The sequence below is a fragment of the Cricetulus griseus genome (assembly GCF_003668045.3).
Source record: "Cricetulus griseus strain 17A/GY chromosome 1 unlocalized genomic scaffold, alternate assembly CriGri-PICRH-1.0 chr1_0, whole genome shotgun sequence".
NCBI lineage: Eukaryota > Metazoa > Chordata > Mammalia > Rodentia > Cricetidae > Cricetulus > Cricetulus griseus.
This window is the reverse complement of record NW_023276806.1, coordinates 42,704,240-42,726,431: the sequence shown is the minus strand read 5'-3', so window position 1 is coordinate 42,726,431 and position 22,192 is coordinate 42,704,240.

Below are 22,192 nucleotides of genomic sequence, written 5' to 3'. Positions count from 1 at the left end.
GCCAGACCTGCAATTCCTTTGCCTTCTACATTGTGACTGTTCAGCATCTCCTCAGAGAAGAGAAGAGGAGAGGAAAGCAGAAAAGAGCGATTTCCTGTTTGTCCCTGCTTATATTCTGACTCTGCCCAGCTACATTACTTCCTGCCTCGCCAATCAACCAATCAGCATTTTATTCATTAACCAGTAAGGGAAATATATACACAGACAGACTTCCCCCATCACAGTACTACCTAGTTTCTCCATACCATTTTATTATTAAAACGTAGTTTTGATGTCAAATTCTAGTGAACAACCAAAAGCAATCACAACTGGGTATATTGCTCTAGGGTCTCTGAGAACCTCTTATCAGCAACTCATATGGAGTATCCCATGCCAGACACTGGGATTTTTATTAAATAACCTATAACTTCTGGTAATAAATTATTCTTCCCTGGGAAGCACCCCTATTCAAACTATTATTATTATTGCTATTATTTTTATCATTGTAAGATTAAAAGGCTAAACATCAGGAAAACAAGCAACCTAATTTTAAAAGGGTCTTAGAGCTGAATAGAGTGCTAGCAAGAAAACAGACAAAATACAAATGACTAAGAAGGGTTTTTTAAAGTGTTCAATATTCTGAGCCACTAGAGAAATACAACTCAAAACAACTTTGAGATTTCACTTTTTATCCCAGTATGAACAGGTGAGTTTAAGAAAATAAATGACAACAAATGCTACTAGGGAGTAGGGAGTAGGGAGAAGGATTCCTTGCTCATTATTGATAGGACAGCAAACTGGTGCAGCCACTATAGAAATCAGTGTAGAGGCCCTGCAAAAAGGCAAAGCTAGCACTATGCTATGACCCAGCTGACTACTGATGAGCATAATCTCAAAGTACTCCAGCTCTTTCTACAGAGACACTTATACATCCATGCTCATTGCTGCCCAGTTCACAATAACTAGGGAATGGAACCAGCCTTGATGATCATCAGCTTATGAATGGACAGTGAATGTGTGGTACATATACACAATGGAATTTTATTGAGCCATACAGAAAATTAAACTATGAAATTCAAAAGCAAACTGAAAAATACATTGAGCGAAGTAATCCAGGCCAGATAAAGCAAGCATTGCATATTCACTTTCATATAAGGGCCTGGATTAGAAGCAGTAGATTTGTATGTTTAACTTACAGCATCTCTGGAAGCTAGGGAACTAGAAAGGAGCCACAGAGTGGGGGAATAAGGATTTTAAGTGACAGGAAACACAAGTGGTATGAAGGGGGATGGAGGAATAATAAGGGAAGGTTTAAGTGAGAAGGGATATGAGGGATAGAGCAGAGAAGGGGTGCAGAGGGAAGACTACACTAAGGATGTTTGAAAAAGTCATGTGAACCAGATACGGTGGCATGTGCCTTTAATCCATACATTCAGCAGGCAGAGGCAGATGGATCTCTATACTGAGTTCTTTTCTAAAAAACAAACAATAACATAGGAAACCTGCTTATAATGTAACACTAGATGGTAGAACTTGAAGGTGGTGCCGTCGCTATGAATGAATATCATTAACAAACTAAATATTCAACTTTATTGACACAAGGCCAACTTATGAAATGCTTACCCCTTGGTAGAGCTTTCCTGTTCTTGATGGCCCTCCTCTTGCGGGGATATGAGATGGTGATACCAGCAGTGCTCTCATACTGGATCATACCACACAACATACACACACACACACACACACACACACACACACCACACACACAGAGAGAGAGAGAGAGAGAGAGAGAGAGAGAGAGAGAGAGAGTAAAAAGAAAAGATGTCATATATAGCCGGTGTGCTACTTTCTCAGAAGAACATCGAGACTCCAGAAGTCAGCATGGAACTGATTGGATGAAATACAAATCTTTGACCCAGAGTGCACTGACATCTCTTGGTCATCATTTATCTGGAAATGGGACTTAGGAAACTGTCTCCCATGCTAACTGACCATCAGATCATCTGGGTAGCATCCTCAAAGAGGAGTTTTATAGGGAAGTTTGCAGCCAGCCAGGCTTTGGAGCACTAGGCTGTAAAGAATATTATAAAAAAAAACTTCCTATGTGTTTTCTACATAGCACTTCCTGTGACTCATTATAACACTTACCATATGGAGGAAAGAATGGGATTTAAAGAGAAAGGATCATTCTTTTCATTCTCATTATGTCACTACATAAATGACCAAACTTCTGAGATTACCTCATTTTGCATATCAATAAATGGCAATAAATATTGTTACAGCTGGTCTGCATGCCTGCTGAGTTCTTTGTAAATGCAAGCACTGTAAAATGTGAGGTATAATTATTAAAAATGAGAAATGGTGTCATTTTCAATAGGTCTTGTTTACCCTGAGTGCTTTTAATAAATAGTAGAAGAAATAAAAACGTAAGAATTTGGGGCTGGAAAGATGGCTCAACTGTCAAGAGTACCTAGCGTTCTTCCAGGGGACTCAAGTTCAATTCCCGGCATCTACATGTGAGTACACGACCATCTGTTAACTCCAGTTCCAAGAGATGTGAGCCCGCTTCTGGCCTCTATGTACCACTGCATACATGTGGTACACAGACATAAATGCATAAAAATAAAAAAAACAAGTAAATCTTTAAGGATCCTGAGTTCAAGTCAAGGCTGGGGCCCATGGGAGATCATATGCCTGAGGCATGTGTGGTATTGGGGCTTATGAGTAATTATTATGGTAGCAGAGATATGTGGGAAATGAGGCTTTAGGGCCATTCCCTTTATAGCATTTGTTTCTGTCTTTCCTAAATCCTTCATTTGATTGAATAAATTCAGCTTAGGTATGGCAAGAAATATCTTCATTTTAAATCTGACTTTGGGGAGGAAATTCAGTTTCCTATAGTGAAGGACAACCTCCATGTAGCCATTAAAATATTTGGGAATAACTACTGCCATTCTTAACTCTAGTGAACTCTGCAAGGGACACTGTCATCAGGAGCTATTCAAGTGGTGATTCTCACTCTCCTCTGTAAAAGATCTTTGATTTAAGTTGATTTTACTTTGATAGTCTCCCATTCCTCTGAATTACCACATAAATTATATTTTAATGTAGATTAGAGCACTCACAAAAGAAAGAACAGAATTAGAAAGTCATGTGGATTTTAGTGCAGTACTAAGAAACAGAATTTTCTTCTATGGCCAAAGCCTAAACATTTACTTATGAACCTAAATTATAAGAAAGAGGCAACTCTGATGAAAAATGAGCACAGAATCCCAGCTTTATATTATATGTTATCTTTTTTACCCGTGTGGATGTTTATATGTACATGTTCACATGTATATGGGCACGTGTGTGCATCATGCAAGCACCAAAATGCAAAGGCCAGAGGTTGGCATCAGGTGTCTTCCTCAGTTTTCTCCACTTTGTATACTGAGGCAGGATTTCTGGCTTGAACCCAGGGCTTCCTGATTGCACTAGTGCAGCTTGCAGCCAACCTAACCAAGGATCTACCCTCTGCCACTGTCTTCGAAGTGACAGGATTATCAGTAGGCCAACAAACCGCCCAGCGTTTATGTGAATGCTGAGGATCCAAACTCTAGTCCTTGTGCTTACACAGCAAGCTCCTTATCCACTCACACATCTCCCCTGTCCCTGTATGGCATCTGAAAACTAAAGAAGGAAGCACATCACATGTAAGTGAGAGAAAGAGAAACAGAGAAATGGGGGGGGTGTTTTACCTAAAAAATAGACAGGGACCACTTAAAACAAAAGAGTAAATCCATCTCCACCGTTTTCTTGCTCTGGTCATTAAAGTGAAGAACAAGGACATGAAAAGGACACTGTCCCAGAGACTGAAAGTAATCCACACAGAATGAGTAAGATTGACCAGCATCTAGAAAACATTCCAGAAGCAATTGAGAGACAGTCCATTGACGAGGTACACACTGTAAAATTAGATGCTGATGTTATAATGATGTTTGGAAGAGGTTACAGTGAGGCAGAAAACTGAAATAGGAGTTGAGTTTCAGGCCAGTGAAGAGACACCAGAAAGGAGAGTTAGAGAAGTACATTTCAGCAATGTGCTTTAGCCATGTCCAATAAATGAAATAAACTGGGCTTATTTAATCTAAATAATAGAATCAAAAAATTATAAAGAAAGGGGAACTTTATGATACTTTATGCCACTAGCCAAGGTTATTCATTAAAATATAACCAATCCTTTTCTCTAATTCCAAACTCATGTGGCATTAGTGTATGTCATTTGTCTTTCTACATGAATACAGCCACACAGGAAAGTCAGATATGAGGAGACAAAGTTATCTTCCACTGTAAATCAGTAAAGCTGTTCTGAATTTCTAAATAATCACCTAATAATGATTAGGGGATGAAAGAGAATCGTGGAGGTTCCTACAAAAGAGCATAGTGTGAGGCAGAGGTTCCCAAAGACTATGCTCCTCCCTTCTCCTTCCCCCAGTTGTGAAGAAGTACGACCTACCCACCTGCCTATACACAGACACACACACACACACACACACACACACACACACACACACACACACACACACACACACACCATACCACATACATACACACACACATCATAACACACACACCATAACACACACATGATAATGCACACACCATAACACACAGAAAGAAACAGAGATAGAGACAACAACTTAAATTTGGGAACACTTGAACCTCAGCAAGAACCCTCTCAAATTTCAGACCACGCAGTTTAGCAAATCAAATCACAGTACCCCAGTTAAATTTGAATTTCAGATAAACAGCAGAAGATAAGCATAATTTTCTTTCTATAATTTGGAGGAGTTGCATATATTTGAAACTTATGCTTTGCTTATCTGAAATACGAATGTGACTGGGCTTTCTGCATTTTATATGGAACTCCTGAATAAAAGTCTAGATACTCAGTTTCAAAAACATACTAAAAAGTACGTGGCACTTCAAATTCTCTTCTGGTCCCAGCAATCAGAATCCAATCATAAATTTTAATAATGAAAACATATGATAGTCTTCTGATGGGAAATAAATAATGTTATAGCAAGCAGGTTTTTCAAATATTTTCCTGCTTTGTGTAGATTGTCTCCTCGTTCAGTTGATGGATTGGTTGGTTTCATGATTTTATTCTGTGAAGAAGCTTTCCAGTTTTCTGAAGTTCCATTTGTCTAATGCTACTGGGACCTTCAGTACCATAGCTTTAAAAAAAAATTGTGAAACCAGTGTCATCTACTCCTAAGTTTGCATCTCTAATATCTGGTTGATGTGTAAGATTTTAATGCACTTTGTGATGAATTGGGAGTTTACCATGGAGAAAGTATAGTAAAATCATAGAGATAATTGCTTCCTTTTGCCTGTGGCTATGCAGCTTAAAAAAAAAAAAAAAACTTTTATTGAAGAAGCAATGCTTTCCCATCATGCATCCTTGGTTCTCTCGTCAAGGATTAGCTGAAGCTGGGAGTGGTAGCATGTGGTTATAACCCTAGCACTTAAAAAGCTGAGGCAGGAGAATTAGGAGTATGAGACCTATCCTAAATAGCCATTTCCAAGTCTCTGTCTCAAAAACAACCGCCCAAAAACCAAAACTTTAGTTCAGTAATATACAGATACCTTTGTTTCTGGGCTCTTTAGTTTATTGCATCATTCTCTCTCTCTCTCTCTCTCTCTCTCTCTCTCTCTCTCTCTCTCTCTCTCTCTCTCTCTGTGTGTGTGTGTGTGTGTGTGTGTGTGCGCGTGTGCGTGTGCGTGTGCATGTGCGTGTGCGTGTGTGTACACCAGTAGCATATTGGTTTGATAACAGTAGCTTTATAATGTAATTGAAATCAAGAAGAATGATGCACTCAGCTTAATTCTTCTCACTCATGTTGCTTTGTTTACCTGGGGTTATCTTGAAGATTCTAACGCAGATGTCCTTGAGAAAAGCATACTGCTAACTTGAATATCATTCTTCATACTTGGTACAGGACTTCAGTTATTGAAGGCAGTAACTGAGAAGGTAATATTCTGTGTCTTTTACATTTGTATCTGCAGACATAATGACTCTCAACTGGGAATTCCGTGCACAATAGAATTCTGTGAGAATACTATCTCTAGGTCCCCAATCTGATCCTCTTCACTTAACCCAGATCAGGCCTAACACAGCCTAGGAATGCAGTGAGGTCTAAAAATCCTGTGTCTCTCATCCTCAGGAAAGAAAAACTCACATCTTCTTTTACTTGAACCCCTATATAAATATCTTGGGTGGAAGAGATCCTTAAACAAGACAACAACAAATTTGGGTGTGGCATCAAAATTTTATGAATATATCAAATTATTAAATGCAGGTAGATATCCCCATGATGACTCCAGCCTTGAACAGCTTTAGTCTGCCTCGTTCTTATATTAATGTCATAAATTCCAAATGAAAGATATCGGTTTCCTAGTGTTCAATTTTTTACAGCATAGGAGATGCTATGATTGAGGTAGAAGTTATTTCATTGTAAAAGGCAAGTATCAAATTGAATGCTCTGAATTGAAAGTCATCCTTTTGGCAAAAACTGTGACAGGAAATGAGAATTAAAGGTAAACATAGGTTAATATGTAATGGTGACCACATAAAAGGTGATCACAAAATCTTAAACTGGTCTAATTATCCTGAAAATAATATCTGTGGTATATTCTTTAGCCTCACCAAGGAAGTAATCCATCTGAAGTCTTATGTTTTCTGCTTCTGTGTTTATTCCTTAGCAGTATCAGATTCTACTTGGGAAGACCGCAGACAAAGCTAGATAAGCACATTCATAATTCAGAGAACTAATTTCCTATCATCTTTTAAAGGAAATCCTTCCTTCTGATGTCTTAGGGGCAATTTTTTCTACAGTATGGATAATTATAATGAACCAGATTCATGAGTTTTGTGACACTATAATCAATAGTTCCTCCTAAAGGTATTTTATTTCATTTATCCACTCGATGAAAACTTTTTATTGCCAATATTGAAGATAAAACTATCTTCAATATCTTTAAGCTGTAGATATTATATCAGGTCTTGAGCGAATACAGTGAAAAGCTAAAGGGCATGATTTGACTCATGGCATCCTAATTAAGAGATAATAGATGGCAAACTGATGGATAGATGGTGGGATTAATAAGTTGGTGGGTAGGTAAATAGATGTAGTCATGTTATTCATTGCCCTTTACCAGTTCAACATTTTCCACTTAAAAAAAAGCTATCAGACAGAGCCTAGGGAGATGACTCAGTGGATAAGCACATTTGTTTGTGCAAGCAGGAGGGCCTGAGTTCAAATTACTAACAAGACCCAAACAATGCATGGATACACATGTCTATAACCTTGGCACTGAGGAGCACAGACAGACAGATCCTGGGAGCTGGCTGTCAGGGAAGCCTAAAGTGTGAGCCTGTAGGTTTAAGATATCTTTATTCAGATAAATATCAGCCAAACGCAAGCCAGAGCGTGCCCAGGGCAGCCGAGCAGCGAGGCCAGAGAGAAGGGGCCTCCCATCTGCTCACTGTCCCTTAAGAACCTATCCCGCATCATCCTGACCTCACCCTGACCACGCCTTAACAGGCGTGGTCAGGCACACCTGTGGCCAGCCCTTAGGAGGCTTGGTTACGGTGTCTCCATACAATTCCCCTTTTAGTCTAAAAGAGGATTAAAGCTTAACAGTGTAAAGTTTCCAAAATTAACAATCATAAAGGTGAAATACAAGAAGATACAATAATCTGCTATTGCACATCCTAACTATATCTATTTCAGCTAAACCCTAAAGTCATCTGAAAGAGATGTCCAAACCTGAACACCTCCTTCCAATCCCAACCCTAAACAATAGGAAAGTTATTTCTAACTAGGATTACACTATCTAACAGACAATAATGGGAGATGGGGGCATAGCACCCTCCAAGTTACTTCCTGCTGAAATGGGACGATGGTAGCCTTATGGGATCCTATGTTAGTATAGTGAAAGTCTCTAACAGGTTATATCCAGTCCATGTTAGATGGGATTTGCTTGATTGAAGCTCTAGGTTGAAATCCTCAACTTGATTGAAGTTAGTACTCGAAGCTCTGGTCGGAGTGTCAGTTAAAATGGAGTAAGTTGGATCAGTGCAGTCGAGAAGGTATGGCCCAATTTCTTTCCGGAGCATCCAGGGATTGCTGTCAGGCGGGTCTTCATTGGCTGTGTGGGACTCAAACATAAGTGTTAGCAGAGGAATGTTTGCTTGTATATGTATGCATGCTGGAAAAAGCAATCATGGAAAAATAATGATTGTGAGACAGTATACACATTGAAGGAAAGAGCCAAGAAAGACAAAGACAGTCCCCAAATTCCTCTCTTGTTCTGTATTACATCAATTGGCTTCTTGATATAATACAGAAACTCTAAAGTTTAGTTAAACAATGTGCTTGGATTTTAGCAGAGGAAAGCCAAATCCAACTCTAAATCCAGCATTGATTTACTTGAATAGGGACTAGGAAATAAGGAAAAATAGTTATTTGAGAGACAGTTGTAAAGTTTACCATATGGCACGTTCCTTTTGTTTGATGGTTATAGCTACCTTCTCTTCTTAAGCATCTACCCATGTAGTGTTCTTGGACTTCTGGCGATAAGTTTTCCTGTGAATTTAGAAACAAAACACTTTCCTTTCTTTTGGGAGGCTTCTATTTAATTTATGAGATATACCTCAGTAAATACCTGTCACTCGTCATTGTTAAGAGGTTTGTCTTTTTCAACTCGAATCTTAATCAACTTTGATGGTATCCAAAGTTTTCCTTCTCCTGTGGAAACAAATGCAAAACCCTTACTCCAACGTAATACATGTCCAGGCTTTCATGCCGAAATTAGTACATCTTTGAAGTATACTGGTTGATTGAGTTCAGCAGTTTTTTCTGTAGTCCAGTGTCTTTCTGCAGCTGTGTTTCCTTTTTCATTGGCGTTAAGAAAGTTTAGTGTCAATAAAGCATATGCAACCTATGTTTGGGGGGTTTTGACTTACCAGTTTGTCTATGGAGCATCTCCTTAAGTCTCCTATTAGATTTCTCAACCACTTCTTGTCCTGTAGGATTGTGTGGTATACCGGTGACATGCTTTGTGTTATAATGTTTGAAGAACTGTTCCATTTTTGTGGAGACATATGCCAGAGCATTGTCAGTTTTTATTTGTGCAGGTATACCCATAACTGCTATTACCTCTAGCAGGTGTGTAATAACAGAATCAACTTTTTCAGAGTTGAGAGCAGTAACACATTGGAAACCTGAGAATGAGTCAATAGTATGATGCACATATTTCAAATTTCCAAAATCTGCAAAGTGAAAGACATCCATCTGCCAGATCTCATTCCTCTGAATGCCTTTAGGATTATAGCCTGCTGGCAGTGGAGTTTGGTTATAAAAGGAACAAATAGAACAGTTTCTCACTATCTCCTTGGCTGGTTTCCAAGTGATGGAGAAGTCCTTTTTTAAACCTTTGCTATTTACATGATGTTTTTTATGAAATTCTGAGGCTTCTAGCATACTTCCAACTAATAAACGATCAATCTCGTCATTATCTTGTGCTAGTGGGCCTGGCAGACCCATATAGGATCTGATATGCATAATATATAGAGGATCGCTTCTGTTTTTTATTGTTTCCTGTAATTGTAAAAACAACAAGGTTAATTCCATATTATCAGGAATGAATTCTGCAGTCGCAATGTGTAAGACGACTCTCTCTGCATATTGGGAATCAGTAACTATGTTAAGAGGTTCTGTAAAATTGATAAGCACCATAAGAATTGCAGAAGAATTCTGCCTTCTGTACAGATGTATACGGACTTTGAACTACTTTACTTACCTCTCCTGCTTTGTATCCAGCCTTACGTGATTTGTTGGCATTTGTTGGTGTAGAAGGTAGGAACTCCAGAAATGGGAATTTGTCTTATAATACATGGAAGAATCCAGACTGTCTTTTATATGAATTTAATTCTGTCAGTTTGGGGATAGTTGTTGCTAATCATTCCCAAAAAGTTGGTAAGAGCTATTTGCCAATATTCATTATCCTTCCATAAGGAGGAAATTTCTTCATTAGTTAAAGGTACTATAATTTCTGCTGGATCCAGTCATTTGACTAAGTCTTAATTTGCCCTTTAAAATCAAATCAGAAATCTTTTCTATATATGTCTTTAACTTTTTATTCTGTTTATGTAGCAGAAATACCCACTCCAATATAGTGTCTTCCCTCTGCCTCAGAATTCCAGAAGGATATTCTCTGGATGGCAAGATGACCAGAATACAGTCTAAATTAAGGTTTATCCAATCTACATGCGCATCCAATATTCTGTTTTCTACCCATTGTAGTTCTTTTTCTGCCTCAGCAGATAATATTCATGAACTGTTTAGGTCCTTGTCACCTTTAAGAGCCATTCTCCCTACAGCAGCCTAACCAAAATGGTAAGTTTCTGGTTTAATGAGAGACCCTCTCTCAAGACAATAAGATGAGTTCTGATAGAGGAAGGCATCTGGCATCCCCTCTGGCTTCCACACACCATACACAGGTACATACATCCTTACACACACGTGCATTCAACACACACGCACACACACACACACACACACACACAAAATTACCAGACATATTAAAAGTATTTACATTATGCTACTTTATTTGTAGATTAATCACATTTATATATAATTGGATAATAATTATACAAACAAGTGCCACATGTTGACACATCAAACAGTGATGGACTGCCCACGTGACAGTGGTCCTCTTAGACTCTAAGGCTTTAGAGGATATAGCCTAGCATAGGTGTGTATTACACTATACAATATAAGTTTCCTTAATACTCCATGATTTTTACATAAGCATAAAATTTCCTAATGATTCTTTTCCACAGTACATTTGATATTTAAGTAATGTGTAATTTACCTAGATTAGGGTTTTGACAACTTATAAGTTGCCTGGATTTATGCAACTTTAAGTCTAATATGAAAATAAATAAATTCATTTTGTTGGGAGATGATTCTCTCTGGCTATCTCACATATCATTTGTAGAAGAGGAAAAAAATTCCCATCTATCCATTTAGGCTCTCTGGTTCAGTCTACAAAATAAACTAGCACATAGTTTAATAAGAGAAAAAGTTCATGGGTTTATGTGATGCTAAAAGGGGCTTCATCAATAAAAGAGAAACTCAAAAAAATATCTAAAGGTGGAAGCTTTTAGATCAACTATAAATGTTGAAAATGAAGTGATAGCACAAGAAAAGATGGTTTTGATATGGCGAATGGTTTTTCCCCCTCCAAACATCACACTAAAACTTACTTCCCAAGCAGAGTGACTGGGTCGTGTGGACTCCTCCCTGTAGGTAGGAATAGATGCTCTGTGAAAGGGTTTGACAGAGGAATTATCTCTATTGCTATCCACCCCCTGCCATGTGTTATCACAAGATTCCTTCCTTCCAATGATGCCCTATTATAGGTGCATCCTGAGAGCATGGAGCTCCTTAGATTCCAGAATGGCTACTGCCTTATCTGGAAGACTTTCATCTTCCAAAGCTGCAAGCATAGACTTCCATTCTCTATAAATAGCTCCCATAATTTATCACAGCAGAACAAATGGACTAAGGCAAACTTCTAAGGACAACCAATGGTAGGAATGCAAATATATAAGGAACTTATGATAGACAGACTGGGAAGGAAGACTTATTTCTTCTTCAATGCCATCTTGTCTCCCTTCTGATACAGGAAATGTGGGGTCTAGGAGTCTTTGTAAAAGCATTATTTGATCTTATTTTTGATGGATAGGTAGATTCTAGAGTCATTGTGATTTTTCTGAATGTCTTTCAGTTCAAAATAGGTATACCTAATGTATTTTTGATGTGTGACCGACCATGTCTATTTTATGATGAGTTTACTAGAACATGATACCAGTGTGAACCAAGCATGTCTTGTTGGTTCTGTTTTCCTGGAGAACCATTCAGATACAGATGCATGACATCCTTGATGCATTCCAGATGCAAAACCATCCTTGGCTTTCCATTTTGCCCTTGAAGAAATATCTAGTCAGTGGGGGACCTGACCCAAACCCTCATCAGCTGCATCTTGCCAGGGCAGCACAGTAGAGTTTAACCTGTAGATAGGATTCAGGTGATCCAGCCCTCTATCATCTGATACCACCTCCTTCATCTGTTGTGTGGTGGTTGGAGGTTGGGGTGAGGGAAAGATGCCCTCTCCCCTTGCCCCGACTGCCTTCAGCTGGCAAAGGAATTACCCTTCCCTTTATTAGCGGCAACACTCAGAAAAGCAGGCTGGGCACCTCATCTGGGCAGCACAACAGAGGCATAGGTGAGCAGCCCTGAAAAGACAAGAGTGGGAGATCTGGCCACACCCCTTGTCTGCCGTAAAGCAGCATGGGTGGGGGAGAGAGGCCCCTCCTTACCCCTTGTCCCTTGCCACCTGTGACAGATGAGGGAAATGACCCTCCCCCTTACCTGCAGCACTCAGGAAAGTGACCCTGCTCCTTACCTGGGCAGGACAGCATTGTGCAATATTTTGTTTGTGTTCTGACAAAGAAAGTTTGCCTGGTGATAAGAAAACAGCACTAGTCACTAGTTAAACATAGAAGCTGGGCAGTAGTGGCTCATGACTTTAATCCCAGCTTTAATCTGAGAGGTGGAGATGGGAAGTGAGTGATAAGGTAGCTTGGAGTCATGATCTCAACCTTTTCAGACAAGAATGAGAAAGGAAGCAACTGGCGGCTGTTCCCAGTTCTCTGATCTTCCAGGTTTTTACCTCCGTGTCTGACTCCTGATTTTTAATTGACTACGATTAATTAGATAAATGCTTCAGCACAGTAGAGCTAACCCTGTTGGCAGAGATGCAGGTGAGCCAGCCCTGAGGGTGTGAGAGTGAGATAGATGCCTTATCGCCATGAGGTGGTGAGGCTAAGGGAAAGATGCTCTCACCCCCTTTCCCCTAACACCTGTGGTAGATGAAGGAGCTTACCTTCCCCCCTTACTAGTTGTGGCACTCATGAAAGTGGATGCCCCACCTCTCATGTGCCATATGGTGGTGTGGGCAGGGGAGAAATGCCCTTCCCCCACTTCTCACTAACTGTGACAGGTGGGAGAGCTGACCCTGAGGTCATTAGAGCAGGAGAGCTGTCCCTGCATGTCACTACCTGCAGCACTTGGGAGAGTGACCCCTATACCTTGACTGGACAACACAGTAGAGCTGGCCCTGAAAGACATAGGTGCAGAAGAGCTGACCCTGAGGACATGAAATCAGGAGAACTGGCCCTGCTCCCTTGCTCATCTGCTGCAAGGGGTAAACTAGCAAGGGCAATGCTGGAAAGCCTGCTCTGGTTGTGAAGACAGGAGAGAGCTTGCTAGGCTGACCATCCCAGAAACTAGCCAGGCCCAGAACCAGGGTTATAAGTTGTCCATAAGCCAACATCCATCCCACCTATGATCTGCTGCAGCACATGAAGAGGCCACTCCTGAAGACCCAAAGCTTTCAGTATCTCCACAACAGGGCAACAAGATATCCAAGAGGAGTCCCATTGAGGGCCCTGCATCAATAATAAGAGAAACCAGAGGCCTCTGTAGGGAGAAATATTATAGGTGTCACCAGGTGTGGTCACAATTATGTAATAAGGGTTTAAGAAGGAGGGAGGCCGCCCCCTGACAACAGTCAGGGCACGCACAGGAAAACGTGCTACGTCATCACCATGTCACCCGCCACGCATTACGGCCTACATGAGGACTCTGGGCATGCATGGAACCTCAGTGTGCATGCACAGTCTTCCCTTTAAAAGGTCCAACTTCCCTGCTTCACTCTCTCTGTTTCTTCTTCGCTCTTCTCTTTTGCCACCTACATGCTTTCTCTGCCTCTCCATGGCAACCAGCCATGGCGGTCATCCATTAACTCTGTTTCTCTTCTCTCTTAGTCGTCCTACTCCACCTGGCCTTATAATAAACTGCTTAATATGTCTAATAATAAATTAGTTAATATGTAAAAAAAAAAAAAGGAGGGAGGTGAGGCGAGCACTCAGCACTCTCTTGCTTGGCTGAGCTGACTGGGAAGCATTTCTGAGTCTGTCCTGCTCAGATGCAAACCTGGTCACTGGTTCCCTTGCATGAGCATTTTCCCCTAATAAACTAATGGATATTAACCTATCTCTGACTCCACTTTGTGATCATCAATAGGCCTCAAATCAGACCAATGACTCTGCAATGAACACTTGCCAGTAAAGATATATGGATAAAAGAATTTACTTCGTGACTCACTGTGTCACACAGCTAGTTTCCATGACCATTTTTTCCGTTTTCTCTTTCTTTCTTTTTTTCTTTTTTTCTCTATTTTATTTTGGTGGGTAGGTTTGAAGGGCAGAGGGCACATACAAAGGGACAGGAAATGAATGGAATCGAGGTACATGATGTGAAAGACACAAAGAATGAATAGAAAGAAAGTTTAAAAAATACGTAGTCTGTATTCTTGACAGCTTAGCAGCACAGTGCACTGCAGATCACCAGTTGTATAATCCCAGGTTTATGTGGTTGGCTGAGAGCTGCAGTGGAATGTTGCCTCCCAGCATTATGAGAGAGTATCCCATCACATTTCACTAGACAGAAAAGAAAAAAAATAAAAATTCAAAATTCTCCAAGTTCTACTTCTTTCTTTAAACTTTCAAAAAATTATTTTATGTGTATGAGTGTTTTGCCTGCATGCATGTCTGTGCACCACCTCGTCCCCATGGAGGCCAGAAGAGGGCATCAGGTCTTCTGGAATTGGCATTGCAGACACTTGTAAACTACTATATGGATGCTGGGGGTTGAATCTGGGTGTTCTGGTGCTCTTAACTGCTCCTGACCCATCTCCACAAACACCTCTGGCTCCCTCAGTAATTCCTTCATGGCTTCATTTCTCCCTCTCACATTTTACTGCAAGAATTAAGGAGATCATTGCCTCTGCTGAGCATGCAGTTTCATTGCTCACAAGCTCTACCTGGCACACTAGAATGATACTCAGCAAAGGTCTTTACCTTCTTAAAACAAGAACCACTCTCCTTGGGTTTCCAAGTCTGGCTCCTCTTTCCATTCTTAGTTCTCACTAGAGGTTTTCCAAGTCCATACTGTATTGGTGTTCTGCTTAGCTCTTCATCTTCCCTGAGAGGGAAGCAGCTTTCTCTCCAGCTCTTCTCCTTTCTTCCTGAGCCCTCACTAAGCATCATCTGTGTAGCTTTTATTCATGCAACAGTTTGATATTACAATCTCAGCCTTTTCTGGAATGTATATCAAAACTCTTCTATTTTTTACTCAACACCCAGTTCTAAAACCATGTCCATGGTCTTTCGTGTTGGTTTCAGCAGCATTTCACTTCTTCGTACTTAAATCTGACAGAGTCCTGTTACACTGCCATACTAAAAGTATAAGCTTGGTACCTTACAGAACAGGTGTTTGTTTTCTCACAGTTATGTATGCTATAATCCCCCCCAAAAAAATCAAGGTGCTAGCCAGTTTAGATCCTGATGAGAACTCTCTTCTTGCCTTACAGAGGAATGCCTTCTTGCTGTATCCTCACATAACAAGTGAGTCTTAACTCTTATCTTTCTTTTATGGAAACACAGGCACCATTGAAATGGGACCAACTGCTATGCCCTGATTAGCCTTAAGTTCCTCCATATAGGCTGAATCTCCAAATACTGGTACATAAGTGATTGTGTCTTCCACATAGAGATGTTAAGAAAAGCATAAGCATCCAGTCAGCAACTACTTGTGTCATCTATTTTTGAAAATTTCAAACTCTGTAGTATAGTGGGAAATTACCAATACAGAGTCAGGTAGAAATACAAGGGTATTTAATAGGGAAAAGCCTTACTTACAGAGCGAGCTAGCCAGCTGGCGTGGCAGCAGCCTGTACGCAAGCCCCAAAAGAGAAACCGAAAGCGAAAACGCAGTCACCCTACGTCCCCTGACCAAGCCCTCGCAAGCTTTTGAGGGCATGGTCAGGCACACCTGTAGCCAGCCCCTAAGTAGGCGTGGCTACAGCTTCCCCTACACTGTAGAATTCATATAACTGCATTTTAAAATAACTTTCTATTGGTATCAATATTAAATGGGTTACAGTAATAACATTTCTCTATTCCTGACTTTGCCAATAGGAGAAACTACAGAAACAGTGACTTAGACTTCACCTTGTATGTCATGTCCTGTCAGTTGTGGTCATGGGAGCACTGGGTTGAGACTCAGCCATAGTGTCATCATTTGTTATTAATATTGTCTGTGGTTGTCGTCATGTATTTGCCATATACCTATCACAAATGAAGAAGTTCTAAACAAGACATAGATAATTATACAATTACCTTAATCTTTTCATCTACTGTAATTGTTATATCAGCAAAAAAGACATAAGCAAATTACTGTTTAGCAATGGGACAAGGTAGGTAAGTTACATGTACTTAAACTAATAATATTTGACTATTAAAATACTATCTATATACATTCACTACATGATAGAGATGTTTAGGATGGGTTTATATGAAGGAGTGAATTTCAAACGGTAAAGTGTAAAGCAGGTCAAAACAGCTCTTTCCCACCTTGCTTTCTCTTCCATCCTTCCCTACAAGAAGTTTTGGGTCTTGTTGTCTTTTGGATTATTATTTGCATTATTATACCAATTGTCCTGATCCATTTTGCATCTTTGATGTCTATTTTTAAGTAGAAAATAGAGACGGGGAGTCTATTAGCCTGGAAAGAAATTGAATTTATGCTGTATAAAGCACCAGCTTCTAAACAAACATTTGTTTGTTCTTAAGTATTTAATTCTGAACAAACAGCAATCTTTCTAAAGAAGTCCAAGACAAAATATACAGATAGCACCTTTCATAGAAAGGAAAACAATGCAACTAATAAATTTAAGGGGAAAATGGAAAAGTAAACAGTTGGCCAATCAAGATCCATAGGATGCAAACTCTGAAGAAAGACACATAGCTCAGAAGAGAAAGCATATATATGTATGGGTGTATGTATGACCCTAGATGTTGAATAGTTACCCAAAATGGTAAAATTATACATAGCTTTTATTAATTTTACTTATCTACATTTTATACATTTTCTACCACAAATATATAACAATTTGAATAAGGCTGGTTAAATTATTATTATGGTTTCAAAAGCTAAAAAAATGCAGGGGAGATCCAACCAGGATACTCTTCTACCCTTCTCCCCCAGCATGACATGCCATAGAACATGTTTTGCACTTTAGGAAATTACAAAGCTGGAAGAGATCTTAGAGGTAAGACAGTTTCTCACTCTTGTCTATTAGATGACAGAATTAAGACCTGGAGATACCCTGGAATTGCTCCAGCAACGACCACAGCAACAGAGCAAGAAAATCACATTTGTTAATGCTTAACCCAGCGTTCTCATTATACTGAAAGAGCAGCAGCATGTAGTAGTTTAAGTTTTTCCACAGTGTCTCCAATAAATCCCATGCAAAAATTAGATGTACATGAGAACTTGGGACCAACAACAAAATGAAATTGGGAAAGCTTAGAAGCTTGCAGACAGTCAGTATGGGGTCCTTGTCTTAAATCAGTGGCTAATATCTGGGCTTATGTTGCATGGTATGTACTACATGCCTCTCCTTAGCCTGCATGCATGGCTCTGCACCGTGTCATTACCCTGTAGAATGAAACCTATTCTGTGATTCGATCGCCTCTGTCCTCTCTCCCCCATCCCAAGTGCATGAGACAACATTATTAAGACCTCAGGCATTTTCAGTGTCATATTTCAGAATATGACTGAGCCCAAATGCCAGCAGGTATCTTCCTTTCCTTCTTCTGTGCAAGAGTAGAGATTTGACAAAAATTTCACAATAACTCAGGCCTCTAACTTGCCTCAGGTGAAATGTGTGTTACATCTACATGGCTAGTAGGTCATGGACATGAGAACCAAGCTGTAGCTATGCTTTTGTGGAAGGTATCCATGAAACCTGGAAAGACTCCAAACCCATAAAACCACTTTCCTGCCTGCCATCTGTATCTTTCAAGTAGATACAGAAATTGAAAGTAGAAACCAGTAGCTTCGGGCAAATTGTCGTGAAAATAGTTTTAGTAGAGACAGGTGAGAGGTGTGAAAGCAGAAGGTGATTAAGACAGCTTTGGGCGCTTCTTCCTTTCCCACCCTGGACTTCCTCCGACCTGTTTCCCATGGGCTGCAGATGGTGCCTGCTGCATTGGATGCCACTGATCTCTGACAGGCAAAACTGGAAGTGAAACCCACAAACCTTGCACCTGCAAGGTCAGCTTCATTAAGAACTTCGACCTTCATTTGTCTCGAGCAGAGTCTAGAGCAATGCCACTGTGTACACGGGCACCCTGAACCGGTTGGTAGTGACAGTCTTCTTAACCATCAAATTCAATTCTCTCTATGTTGGTCTGTGACACTATCGGTCAGTCACATCATCTCAGCAGATCCCAGAGTCTTGGTAAAACCCATGAAGTCTATTCATTTACTTCCTGGAGGACAGTTAACCTATTTGCTTTATAAAAGTCAATTTGCTACAAAATAATTGTTCTACCCTTCTTAGTCAAATTCTGTCACTTCTAGTTCCCTAAGCTTTACCCTCCCTGCAATTAAATCATGGAAATGACACAGTGTTAAGTCCACCAAGTGGACTCAACACATATAAAGTGCTGTTTCCTTTCTGCTTCATAGGAAGAGCATTCTAGAAAGCTGTAAACAGCAGAATTTTAGATCAAATCTATGGTAGATGGAGGAAAGACATAGAATAGAAGCAAAAACTCTCAGGAACTACTGAAAAGAAAAAGAAAGATGTGGGCTTATCCACAACTCCCACCTTTGTTTCTTAAATTTTTTAAAACCTAGATGCAGGGCCTGGAGAGATGGTTCAGTGGTTAAGAGCACTGGCTTCTCTTCCAGAAGAATCAAGTTCCATTCCCCACATCCACATAGCAGCTCACAACCATCTCTAACTCAAGTTCCAGGAGATTCAACACCTTCCTCTGGTAGTATACAGACATATATGCAGGAAAAATACCCATATACATACATACATACATACATACATACATACATACATACATGCGTGTGTATTTGTATATATACATATATATATATATATATAATCTTTTGTTTTTAAAAAGTAACCTAGACATACAGAGATTAACTTGTTCAATTTGTGTAACTAAACTACAACGATTCCTAATGATATGTGATACATTACACACACTCAATCAAACAGGATCAGTTAGAGGTTAGTGATCTTGCAGCTTAGGAGCATGTGCTTTAAGTCACGAACAAAACCACTCATTCTGAGCAAGGCCCCAGGGCTGATGGTGAATCCTGATGACAGCTTCACTCATCAAAAGCAGCAGCTCTTTGCACAGTAGAAATTATCCTGAATCACAAAGCAAACTTGGATCTGCTGTGGAGAGGACTGCATTTGTTGCAAATATCCTTGAGTCCCTACTATGTGCTGGGACTCAAGCTCTGCTAGTATGTTGTGGAAATATGTCCATCCACATACACACACCCTTTTGTTTTCAAAATCCTCACAACTTAATGAGGGTAAAGGAATAACAAAGTATAACACTGAGAAGAAGGAAGAATCTCCAAATGCAGTCCAATGAGATGGAAGAGCAGAACTGGTCACCAAGGAGATTTTCAAGAAACCTTTGACTTCACCCACAACCACTGATAATAAGCTCCGTCTTCCAAAGCAAACAATAAGCCACAATGACAGATCTGAGTGGAGGGTGAAACTGTCCTGTAGGCTGTGCTGACAAAGTACAAATGGGAGGGAACCCATAAAGGTTCCCTAGAGAAAAGGTGGCAAGAATAACTAATGGAGCCTGGTGTCTAACCAGAAAGTAGGAAATGTTTAAACATATTTAAAAGCTAGCAAGAAATGGAAAAGGGAGAAGAAAATTACAAAAAAAAAAAGTAGCCAAAACTGTTTCATTAACTTAGTCAGAGTTTTCATGGGAAAAAATTCAATCATCAAAAGGACCAGAACAAAAAACTGTGGCAACATAATGGTTTTATAGACATTACTATGCACAGGATCCAAACTGTGTGTTAAGTCTACAAGGTAAATCAAGAACAGATTGGCACTGGAAGAACAGAGCTTATTTAAGAAGTAGGCTTGACAACAGAAGAAGCAAAAGGAATGCAGTATCCAATATCATAAATATATTTGTACATTTGCTGTAGTTTGATAAATATATATAGTCATTAGACATATATGTTTATATTGGTGGATAATTATGAGTTTAGAACATATTATAATAAACTTTAACAGAAATTTTTTTAAAAGAAATGCAACATCCAATTTTGGATTGCCAAGGTTCATGGGGCCTAATCCCTCTCTGCTGATCTATTGGCTACAGATGATTCTGGGGAAGGGACAATCATCATCTTCATAGTCTATTCAATTAAAAAGAAATTCTTTAATGAACTACTTAGTTGATTGGGGATATCCTTCTGTATGTTGTTCATATATATTTCTCTTATTGCTTGATGAATAAAATACTGATTGTCCAGTAACCAGGCAGGAAGTATAGGCGAGGCTACCAGACAAGGAGGATGCTGGGGTGGGGGGCAAAGAGAAGCTGTAAGAGAGCAAGATTCTCTGGTAAGATAAGACCATATGGAAATACTTAGATTAATGGAAATGGGTTAATAATTAAGAGAGAGCTAGCCAATAAAAAGGCTGAACCATTGGCCAAACAGTTTATAATTAATAAAAGTGTCTGTGTGTTTATTTGGGGCTAAATGCCTATGGGACCAGGTGGGACAGAAACTCCATCTACACTTACTCAACTACTAAGAACAAAGTTGTAATTTTACATGTTCCCGTGGACATTACTTGCCTGGTTCCTGAGACTTGTTCCAAACCTATAGTCTCACAGAGGCTCTAGTTAAACTCAATAGGTCACCAAACCAAAGACACGACTGTAGGGAAGATATGGGATAGGGATGGGAGAGAATAGCAAGTCAGAGTAAACAGAGTGCATTGAAGACCTATATGAGATTGTCAAAACACAAATGCAAGCCAAGGTATGCAAAGGGAAAGTTACAAGAAAATAATTGCTGTGCTAATTGGACTTAGTGGATTATTTTAAAAGGAAAGGAAAGGACATTAAATTGGAAAAGGGACATTGGAGATCATCTGGGAAGAATGGGATGTAGAATGGGGGGTAAATATGATCATATTTCATTGTAAATGTGTATGAAATTCTCAAAACATACGTGTTTTTAATATAGTGTTTTGAGGCTGGGAGAACAATGTAATCAGAAATCCTGAGGCCAAGAGGTGAGAAAGACAAAAGTTCCAGTCAACTGAGGCAAGGATGTGGTACCCTGTGTTGTAAAAGTAAACAATTTGGACTACAATAAATCTGTCTTGCCATAAAAAAGTAAACAATTTTGGAGTATATAAAATTACTCTAAAGATATCCAATGCTCACCCTCAAACAGTGAGGTGTTCAGGCCCCAGGGAATTTCAAAGCATGGAAAATTACAACCTGGTCCTTAGAAGTTGACAGCAGTTCATTAAAAGTGCATTGCTCATGTTAAGAAAAGTATTTCCCTTTTAAATTTACACTCTGACCAAAAGGCAAGTCCCACTTTATAGAAGGAGAAAGATGCTTCTGCTACAAGTGATGAAGCAATTAATTAAAACCAGCTGTGGAAGAATGATTTTCTGAAAAATTGTATTTATTATTGAATTATTCAGATATGTTATATGTAATAACTTTTAGAGTGCTTTATACCTTGCACAGGGTGAAAAAATCATGTACTCAGAAAATGTGAATTCCATCCCTTTTGTTTAATAAGTGAAGAGGAAAATGACTGGACTCATTTGGGAAGTGCTTTATTTATGCAAATACGTATTGTACTTATGCAGTAAATAATTCACTTCCTTTCCAAGGCAATCAGACTCAATCATCTCCCAAATATCTTACTGTCCTCTTTGAAAAGCTAAGTGTAGTTCATACTTTCCATTCAAACTGTAGATAACATACATTTAATTATATTCTATAACACAAACTCTCTCTCTCTCTCTCTCTCTCTCTCTCTGCAAAGGGTGCAAATAAGCATTATTAATTAATGGAAGACAGAATTCTGGGTCCCTAAAGATGTCCACTGCCTAACTCCCTAAACCAAAAGATGTGATTGTCACAACTTTCAAGGTGGGC